This window comes from Heterocephalus glaber, unplaced genomic scaffold (assembly GCF_053883595.1).
Source record: "Heterocephalus glaber isolate CG9 unplaced genomic scaffold, H.glaber_assembly_v1.0 deba00001461, whole genome shotgun sequence".
NCBI classification, from domain to species: domain Eukaryota; kingdom Metazoa; phylum Chordata; class Mammalia; order Rodentia; family Bathyergidae; genus Heterocephalus; species Heterocephalus glaber.
The window spans coordinates 46,764,114-46,773,523 of record NW_028258308.1 but is presented as its reverse complement, the minus strand read 5'-3'; the positions used below and the strand labels follow the sequence as shown (position 1 = coordinate 46,773,523).

Below are 9,410 nucleotides of genomic sequence, written 5' to 3'. Positions count from 1 at the left end.
GCTGTGGCAATGGAAATTAAGTTTCAACACAGATGCTAAGAGGGCACCATTATTTAGACCACTGCAAAATGCCATCAAGATCCATGAACATGAGGCATAACCACATATGTAAATAAATTACATGACTAAAATATTATAGAGGAACCATCCGGGGGGTCCATATTTAACTACTTCAGCTCCTATTTTCTGTTGTTGCAAAAGAATTGTTCCCAAACTTCGGAACTGTAATCAATACGGTAATCTTTTCACCTCCCATTTTCCCTCGGTAGTACTGGGGACTGAACCCAGGGTCTACTCTGATCCATATCCTCTGCCCTGAACTTCAGTTTGAGACATGGTCTCAAAAAGTTGCTCAATTCTATGGTGTGAGACTGAACAACAGTTACTCCATTTTGTAATAGGGCCCCAACTTGTCTGCTTCCGTTATGGATCATCCGGGGAACATCAAGTTCCAGGAATGTACTTGTTGTTGTGCCAGGAAGGTTTGTTGAGTGCACAGTGTTCCGTCATGCTTACCCAACTCCATAACAGAACATGATATCTTAACAATCTGTAAAATCCCTCTCCTTCAGCATTTTGCTTTTGTATTTCTGCTTGCCAACTTCCTCCTAGCATCTCCTATAAAAAGACCTCAGGCTCTGAGCCTCTCTCCTCTCTAAGCTTGGTGCTTGGGGACTGCCATCTGGCCAGACTAATAAAGGTCTGTTTTAAGCTCACAACTTGTCCGGTGTGTCCCTCCCGGGTGATCCTCCCTGTAGTCAGCTCCTCGGAGCAGTTGGCGAGGCGCACGATCTTACATATGGACTGGACCAGAGCCTGAGAGCCTCCAGCGCTCACATTTTCAGAGAATTTTAAATTTGAAAAGAGCTCATTTGGAGGACTCAGCACAGAGCAGATCAAGTGGGCATATTTTGGCTGATCCTTGAACAGGTATGTTCTGAATAAGTTGGAATTTCTCTATCTCTCTCTCTCTCTCTCTCTCTCTCTCTCTCTCTCTCTCTCTCTCTCTCTCTCTCCCTGTCAATTCATGTGGCTAATTTTTTTTCCTCAAATTGTCAAAGCTTCCTTCAAGTAAACTTTTTATATAGTATGATTGAAATATCCAAAATCAAGTATGGACAAAGCACAGTACATTAATGGACTGGCCTGTAAAGCTTAGAGTATGGTCTCTGCCACAATCTAGTCCAAAAAAATTTGACAAAGTATGTCTGTCTCTCATCTATCTACCTATCATCTATTATCATCTGTATATGTAACATCCATCTACTATCATCTCTCTATCAGTCTCTCTAGGTAAGCCACAGTGTAGTTAATCTTTCTTGGTAAGCTTATAGTATTATAGAAAGTTCAAAATTATGAGATGTTAAAAAGAAAAGTTACAATGGAGTCCCAATGTATGAATAAAGCAGGAGATAAAAGCAAACCTAGGGACTTTGTATTATTCATAAATAAAATAAAATAACATCTTTTAGATCTTAAATATTGAGTTATATTTTCAAGCTTGAAAGTAAATTATATGATGCCCTAGGAGAAAAAGTTGATGACAGCATACAGTGCTGTAATTGAAGATAAGGGACTGAATTCCTTGGAAGATTTAGAAATTAAATCACACATGACTTAGTAACATTGTGCCACGCAGATTTTCATTGGAAATGTAAACATTGTCAGCTATACTGTAAGGAGCATGTCTCACTGAAGACATATGGAAGGTGAAGCTGAGGGAGACACTGCCTTCTAAAACACTTAGATGTTGTAGGCATTCTGGAGTTCAACCAGAAAAGATGGAGACATGTTTTATTTAAAAGTTACATAGTTGAAATTTTGGTATTTTAAATTTCTCCAGGTAGTCATGTGTTTTTCCATGTTGATCTACAACACATCCCTTTATATTATTTAATATAATAGAGTGAAAATTTCTTCTGTTTCTTATGTTAAAGACTAAATGAATTAATACCTGTAAGATGATAACTGAACAAACTGAATTGCTAACAGTGATACAGAACATGGCCTTTCAGGAACCACTGTGAGAAGCTCCCGTGGACCTGTTCTACTTGTTCACACTTTCCACCTGATGACTTCCCTGGTGTGAGCTGCCCTTGTTTAAGAGCAAGCAAGGAAAGTGCATAGCTGACCCACAAGAACCAACAACTGAGGAGTAAAGAGAGAAAATTAGCCAAAATATTTGCTGCTTAGTAACAGTGAAGTGTATTATAAAATTGTCAAAAAGTAAGATGACTAGATTTGAGTAGTAAGAGTAATATTAATTTTGAGAATTTATACTATGATACACTTAATTTGAGGAGGGATTATAAGAATTAATTTATTCCATCTTTAAGACAAACCTGTGAGCAGTGAAGAAAAATTAAAAACAAAATTGCAGAATCATCCTCACTAGGCTGGAAGCACAGCATTGTCTGAAGGCTTCTGGTATTTGTTATTCATGTAGAACAGGGATAAAAGCCACATATTTTCTCTGAGTTCAATGTGTGCAGAGTTTGATGTCTACAGAACAGAGAAAGAAACAGAGTAAGGTGTGTGAGTGTGTGTGTGTATGTGAGTGAGTGTGTGTGTGTGTGCTCTGTCTGTAGGAAATGGAATGAGACATGATTTATGGAATCAAATGACAGTAGAAAAGCAACAACTTTTCAAGTAAGGAAGCCTCTTGAGATGGCTCACACTTAGGTGTCATGGAGCTCTTTAAGATCATTGGGCCTGAGGGCACAGGCCTGTAATGCCAGCTTGTGGAGGCTGAGGCAGGGGATCTGCATGTGTGAGTCCACTTTGGAGTATGTAGTGAGACCCTGGAGAGAGGGTGAGGGGAGAAGAAGAGGAAGGGAGAGAGAGTAAGAAGAAGATGAGGAGAGAGAGGAAATCAGAATGAGAACCTATAAAACCCATAAGAAGTTCACATAGTTGCAGTGGGAAACAGAGAAAACGACTTGAAATAGATAGATACTTACACAACCTTCTGAAATACATCACAAACAACAAACAACCAGGCAGAAGTAGATGGAAAACCTGAGACATCCATGCTTCCACAGGGAGGAGTGGGCAACCCATTTGGGCTTTGGGAAAACACAAAAGTCATATAGTGAGTGGACTGAAGAACAGGAGATTAATTACCCATAATCTCAGAGGTGCAGATGTGAAGGCCTTTTGCTCAGAGGCACCTTTGTGCCTTTCTGAAAGGCATTAACCTTTCTTGTGGACTTGTGTTGAATGTTTTATTTGTAGGCATCCATTTGAGGAATGTCAAAGTTTTGGCATGGGTTGTTTTGCAGGCCATTTTTATCTGCAACATCATGCCGAGTTTTGTTTTGTTTTGTTTTTAAATCTTTGAAGGTGAGAGGTTGATGGAAGAGTGTTGTACATCTGTGCAGACATATGGATTCCATGATCCAAATCAGCATCATATCTTTGCTTCTAGCTTATTCACCTGTCCCTCACCCCTTACTCTTTTCAGCTTCAGTACAGCTCTATCATTTGTTCTTTCAAAACAAACTGTCCTTCAGGAACCTACCACCTTGCTAGCTCCAAATTCCCCTTTTCCTCTGAATATCTCTGTGATGACTATTGTGCCCTCTAATTAATCAAAGTCAAGAGAGCTATATAGATAAAGTAATAACTCATACTATTTTAATATGTTTGTTATCAACACATTAAAACTGTTAACCCATACTAGAAAAGATTTAATAAAATTCGTGACATGGATAACCTTGTGATTAGATTAATATAAAATGAAGAGAGCAATGATGTGCATTATTATAGATGCAGAGCTCTAATGCCTGTGCTACCTCTTCATTTATTATATCTGTAGCTGAAGGCATTCTTGTGAGTGTGAGGGGAGGTATTTAACCCAGGCCTGACACAAGCAAGGCAATCACTCTACTGCTGAACTACACCCCAGCCTTATTATGTGTCAATTAAAAATGAATATGTGGAAGTAAAATTACTAAAGAGAAAATACAACTAGCTGTTTAGCCATGTTTGGAAAGGGGTGAAAAATGAACATATATTGAAAAATTAAGCAGCACAGGTTATACTTATCTAAACAATAGGAGCTTAGTTTATTGCTAAGTATTGGACCTATAAAAATAAACTTTTATACAGCAGTTAGAACTGATTAGGAACTCAAAATGTAATGAGTAATAATTGGAATGTTGGTATGTTCACAGAATTTGCGATGGCTGTACAGATAAATTGTCAAAGAAAAGAAACATTTTTTTAAAATGTGGCAGTGGAGGAGAAATGAAGGAAGTAAATGATTTGTCTCATGGAAATAGAGGCACAAAAAGGAAAGAAAAAAGAATAAAAAATATGCTACTTTTAATCAAAGAAATATTCACTTTTGTTATTGGTGCTGAGAACAAAACTTAGGTTTGGCAAACGCTGAGCATATGTCCTAGCAGTGGGATATGCCTTAGTTCCCCTGAAATACTCTTACAAAGTTCTTTGAAATGGAAATTGATGTTTCTATCAACAATAATGCTCTATAAGTAAAGATAGGTTTTATTGCCTCTAACACAATTTAATTTTTAAAAATTATACAAACTAAGTAGGTAATATTTTAAGTACTTCATGACTTCATAACTTTGTATATGATGAATATATACATATCCAAATTGACAGAGTGGAAAGTCAGGCTCAGAAAAATTTATAATTTCCTAAGAACATGCAGACAAATAATCTATAGAAGCTTAAATTAGGTTCCTCTGGAGCCAGAATCTTCAGTAAAATGTGGTACAATAGGTTATCTCATGAACACACTTAATTTTTAGTTATGAATGAAAAGAAACATCGTGGTGATTCACAACTAGTAGCAACACATATCAGTTAATACACTTCTTATGTTGGTATTACAATTTCTCTGTTTACCTGACATTTGACTAAATAGATCTTATTTTATTTCATTCTTTCCTCTACTCTTCTGTGAAATATAATTTTATTATCATTATTGTGTGATATGTCCAGTTCCATAGAAAATGTAGCAAAGTCATTGAATTCCCAGAAATGCAGGAGTGTTTCCACAAAATTAGTGTAATTATGGACTAATTATCCACTTGTTACCTATCTGTTATGGTTTGTTCAGAGGCTGGGCCTTAGGAAAGTGTAGAGATGATGGAGCACTTCACCTCATCACTGGCTTGGTCCACTGGATGTGTTATGCGGTGTCTCCTGGATGGAGGAAGTGTTCACTAGGCAAATGGTTGCAAATGGTACACCTCTTCCTTGGCTCTGTTTGCCAGATTTCCTGCTTCTTTGCTGGCATGGATTGAGCATCTTTTCTCTTCCATGTCCTTCTAACATGATGTTAGAGCAAGCCGACTATTAGGGCAAGCCTAGTATTGAAAACATTGAAAACTGAGTCACAGTAAATATTTTCTACTGTTAGTTTTGTTTGTCACCCTCCAGAAAAAATCTACAACACATGAGTGGACTTGTCATGCAAACCACATTACCTGACTTTTGAGAAAACTCACAAGGTTTTACTATGAAAGCTGCTATTCCTGCTAGCTTTCTAACTTGCCTTAAGCTCATATCAAGTAAATCATAAATATATTCTCTCTCATTTACAAATAATAAATTATGAGCCAGAGTCACAGTGTTACTGTGCATTCTTAGTTTTGCTGGCATGCATATGTAGTAGGGAAACCTTTGATATTTCCATGATATATTCTTGCCATTTCTCAAAAGTTGTTTCTCCACAGTGAAAACATTCACCATGGCCTGGGAGAATCAGACCTTCAACACTGACTTCATCCTGCTGGGAATCTTCAATCACAGACCCTTCCACACCTTCCTCTTCACCCTGGTCCTGGCCATCTTCACAGTGGCCTGCATAGGGAACACAGCCATGGTCCTGCTCATCTACCTAGATGCCCAGCTGCACACACCCATGTACTTCTTTCTCAGCCAGCTCTCCTTCATGGACCTCATGCTGGTCTGTACCACTGTCACCAAGATGGTGGTCAACTTCCTGTCTGGCAGGAAATCAATTTCTCTGGCAGGCTGTGGGACCCAGATCTTTGTTCATGTGTCCATACTTGGAGTTGAGTGTTTTCTCCTGGCTGCAATGGCCTATGACTGCTATGTGGCCATTTGCCACCCTTTAAGGTACCCAGTGCTCATGAGCCAGAAACTCTGTGCTATCATGGCAACTTCCTCTTGGATTCTTGGCTGCATTGATGGTGTAATTGATGTTGCAGTAGCTCTTACCTTCTCCTGTTGTAGATCTCAGAAAATTGCCCACTTTTTCTGTGATGTCCCTGCCCTGTTCACTCTCTTGTGCATGGACACCAAGACATTTGAAAGGATGATATTTGTCTGCTGTGTGATTATGCTCCTCTTCCCTCTAGCAACCATCATTGTTTCCTACACTCATGTTAATCTGGCTGTCATCTGCATGGGAACTGCCAAGGGTTGCCACAAAGCTTTTATCACCTGCTCCTCTCACCTGATGGTGGTGGGCATGTACTATGGAGCAGCAATATTCATCTACATGCGGCCCACATCTGAGTGGTTCCCCCACCCAGGACAAGATGGTGTCTGCTTTCTACACCAGCCTCACACCCATGCTGAATCCCCTCATCTACAGCCTGTGCAACAGAGAAGTCAGCAGAGCCTTCATGAAGCTGTTAGGGAAGGCACAATCTGCCCAGTGAGATGAACTATTGTCTTTAGGCTTTATTTTTTAATATATTCTATGCTTCAATTTTTGTCAATCATCAACTAACTCTAGCACTCACCATTTTCTCATCTAGGTTTAAAGCAACCATATAAAATTAAGAAAGTGAACAATTGCATTCTTATCTGTTCAGTTATATATTTGTTGTGCCTCATTCAATGTTTTGTTGCAATAGTAAATACATGTCTTTTTTAAAACTAGGAAAGGAATTTGCCCATCATAGTACCATATTTTTGATTGCATAGTTTATACATTTTGTTTTTACCATATAGTAGTTTTAACTTTGACAAAGAATTATTTTTATTGAGTCCAATATAACTTATTTTGTTAAAGTTAATATTCTATTAGTCCAAAAATGCACTTTTAACATCAGTATGAAAATGAGTGTAACTTCACCACATGGAAAGCATAGCAGTGTATGTTTCAGGCTGTGGCACAACGTGGATGTTTTATAGTATACAGTGTCCTTCAAGGCACTGAAGGAGAAGCTCTCATTTATTTGCTTCCTCCCAGGCAGTAATCTTATACACAAGAGACCAAAATATTAATAAGAATGCACTGAGTGCAAACTGTAAATTTAAAGTTATTCTAATTTTTGCCTGTGCTGCAGTAAATAAGCATTTTAAAATTGATTGCTTAATTGGTGATGTGATCTGTTTTTAATTGAGAAGTTGGTTTTTTGAAATCTGTACATTTTCCCTAAATTTCATTTATATTTCCATAGATTCCTTTGTTATGGCATATACATGAGATTAAATACAATTAAGATGATACTTATATTTTTATAAGGAAAATTGCTATAGTTGAATATGAATATCAACTGTCCCATTAAAACTCCAGCTATTGTGTTAGCTTTCTTTTTCTGTATAACTCCCACAAGAGTGTAGTCTTCTAATTTGTGAGTTGCTATGATTTGAATGAGTCACAGTCCTGACCTGGTTGAGCTAGGTCCTCAGTGCAGGTTCTCAGAAGTTTGCTCTGGAGGTCTTGGCTGGGGATGCAGTTCCACGTGAAGCTCAGGTCCTCTTTTATATGCCAGTGTTTTGTGCTGAAAGGATTTATTTGCAGCTTCATGAACTGGCACTTTGTTCAAGGAGAGAGGGAGAATTTCTCTGACCTCCAGGAGTTCCCCAGTTCTCTGGAAGCCCTGGCTGCTGGTTAAATCCAGACAAACTGATGAATATCTCCCTCAGATGGCTTAATGTCATCCAAGTGTGAATGTCAGTTTCTTCTGAGAAGTTGCTAAATGAAGGTTGTAAGCAATATAGCCTACAATTTTGATATGGTACTTAAAATGTAAAATTATCAGGAATACCACAGGTCATATATAGATGTTTAAAGTTTAAAATATATTGTGTGTCTGTACAAATGAAATGAATAAATCCAATACTCTTAAACAATGAACACTGAGAGGAATGTAGTGACCATAAATAAATCATGTGTGGAAAGTCTACTGGATTTTTGTATGAATAAGTGTGGGCAGCCAGAGGAGAAATGAGGCCTAACTGACCTCCTCTGAGAGCACAAAGGAGAAAGGCCTCACTCAGGGCTAATTGCATATACTTGGTTCTAGGGAAGTTAGGACACCTGAGTTTAAGTTGTTTACCAGAGCAGGTACTGATGATATTGGAAAGCAAATGAATCTTGTTTTATTTGATTGTTTGTGCCCATGTTTGGGTGAAGAAAGATGAGAGGAGCCAGGCATGGGGTGGGGTGGCTCTATCTACTAAGAAGCAAGAGCTCCTGGATCTCTCCCCCTTAAACTGACTCTTTGTCATTCACCCTGGTTTGCCCCCAGGCCAAGGAGAACAAAGTAGCTGGTCCAGATCCTGGAACAAGTGGGGCCTGGGTGGGGAAAGCTGAAGAGAGCTGGCTCCCAACAAGTGTCACCCCTATGAGGGACCAGAGGTCAGTTACAAATAAGTAATGAAACAGTTTCTACAAGTAAATGAAAATGCCAGTACAACATACAGGAATCTATGAGATATGATGAAAGCAGTTCTACGTGGGAAATTCATAGCAGTGAATGCCCATATTAGGAAAACAGAGAAAACTCAGATAAATAACCTAATCCAGAACCTCAAGCTCCTAGAAAAAGAAGAGTATAACAAATCCAAAGCTCATACAACAGAGGAAATTATAAAGATTAGGGCAGAAATCAATGCAATGGAGACTAAGAGAAAAATACAAAAAAATCAATGAATCAAAGAGTTGGTTTTTTGAAAGAATAAATAAAATTGATAAACCTTTAGCAAACCTTATCAAAAAAAGGAAAGAAAAGGCACAAATACATGCAATTAAGAATGAAAAAGGTGAAGTCACACAGATCCAACAGAAATCCAGAGGATAAATACCTACTTCGAGAACCTCTACTCCAACAAAATGGAAAACACAGAAGATATGGGCAGATTCCTAGATACATACAAATTGCCAAAGTTAAATGAAGATACAGAAATTCTAAACACCCCAATTACAATGAGTGAAATTGAAAATGCAATAAAATATTTACCAAAAAACAAAAGCCCAGGTCCAGACGGATTCACTGCTGAATTTTACAAGACATTTAAAGAAGAACTAACTCCATTACTCTTTGAACTCATCAAGGAACTTGAAAGGGAAGCAATACTTCCAAATTCATTCCGGAACCCAGTGTTACTTTGATTCCAAAGGGATCAGGGAAAGACCCAACCCAAAAAGAGAACTACAGGCCAATTTCCCTAATGAA

General features: G+C 38.2%; 1 pseudogene across 1 annotated transcript; it reads left to right on the top strand.

The window, feature by feature from the left end:
- The first annotated feature begins 794 nt into the window (after positions 1-794).
- On the top strand, positions 795-6,831 carry LOC101721131 (olfactory receptor 2M3-like; annotated as a pseudogene). The gene is made up of 2 exons (XR_015438744.1): positions 795-930; positions 5,709-6,831. The product of XR_015438744.1 is annotated as an olfactory receptor 2M3-like (transcript).
- Positions 6,832-9,410: the final 2,579 nt, after the last annotated feature.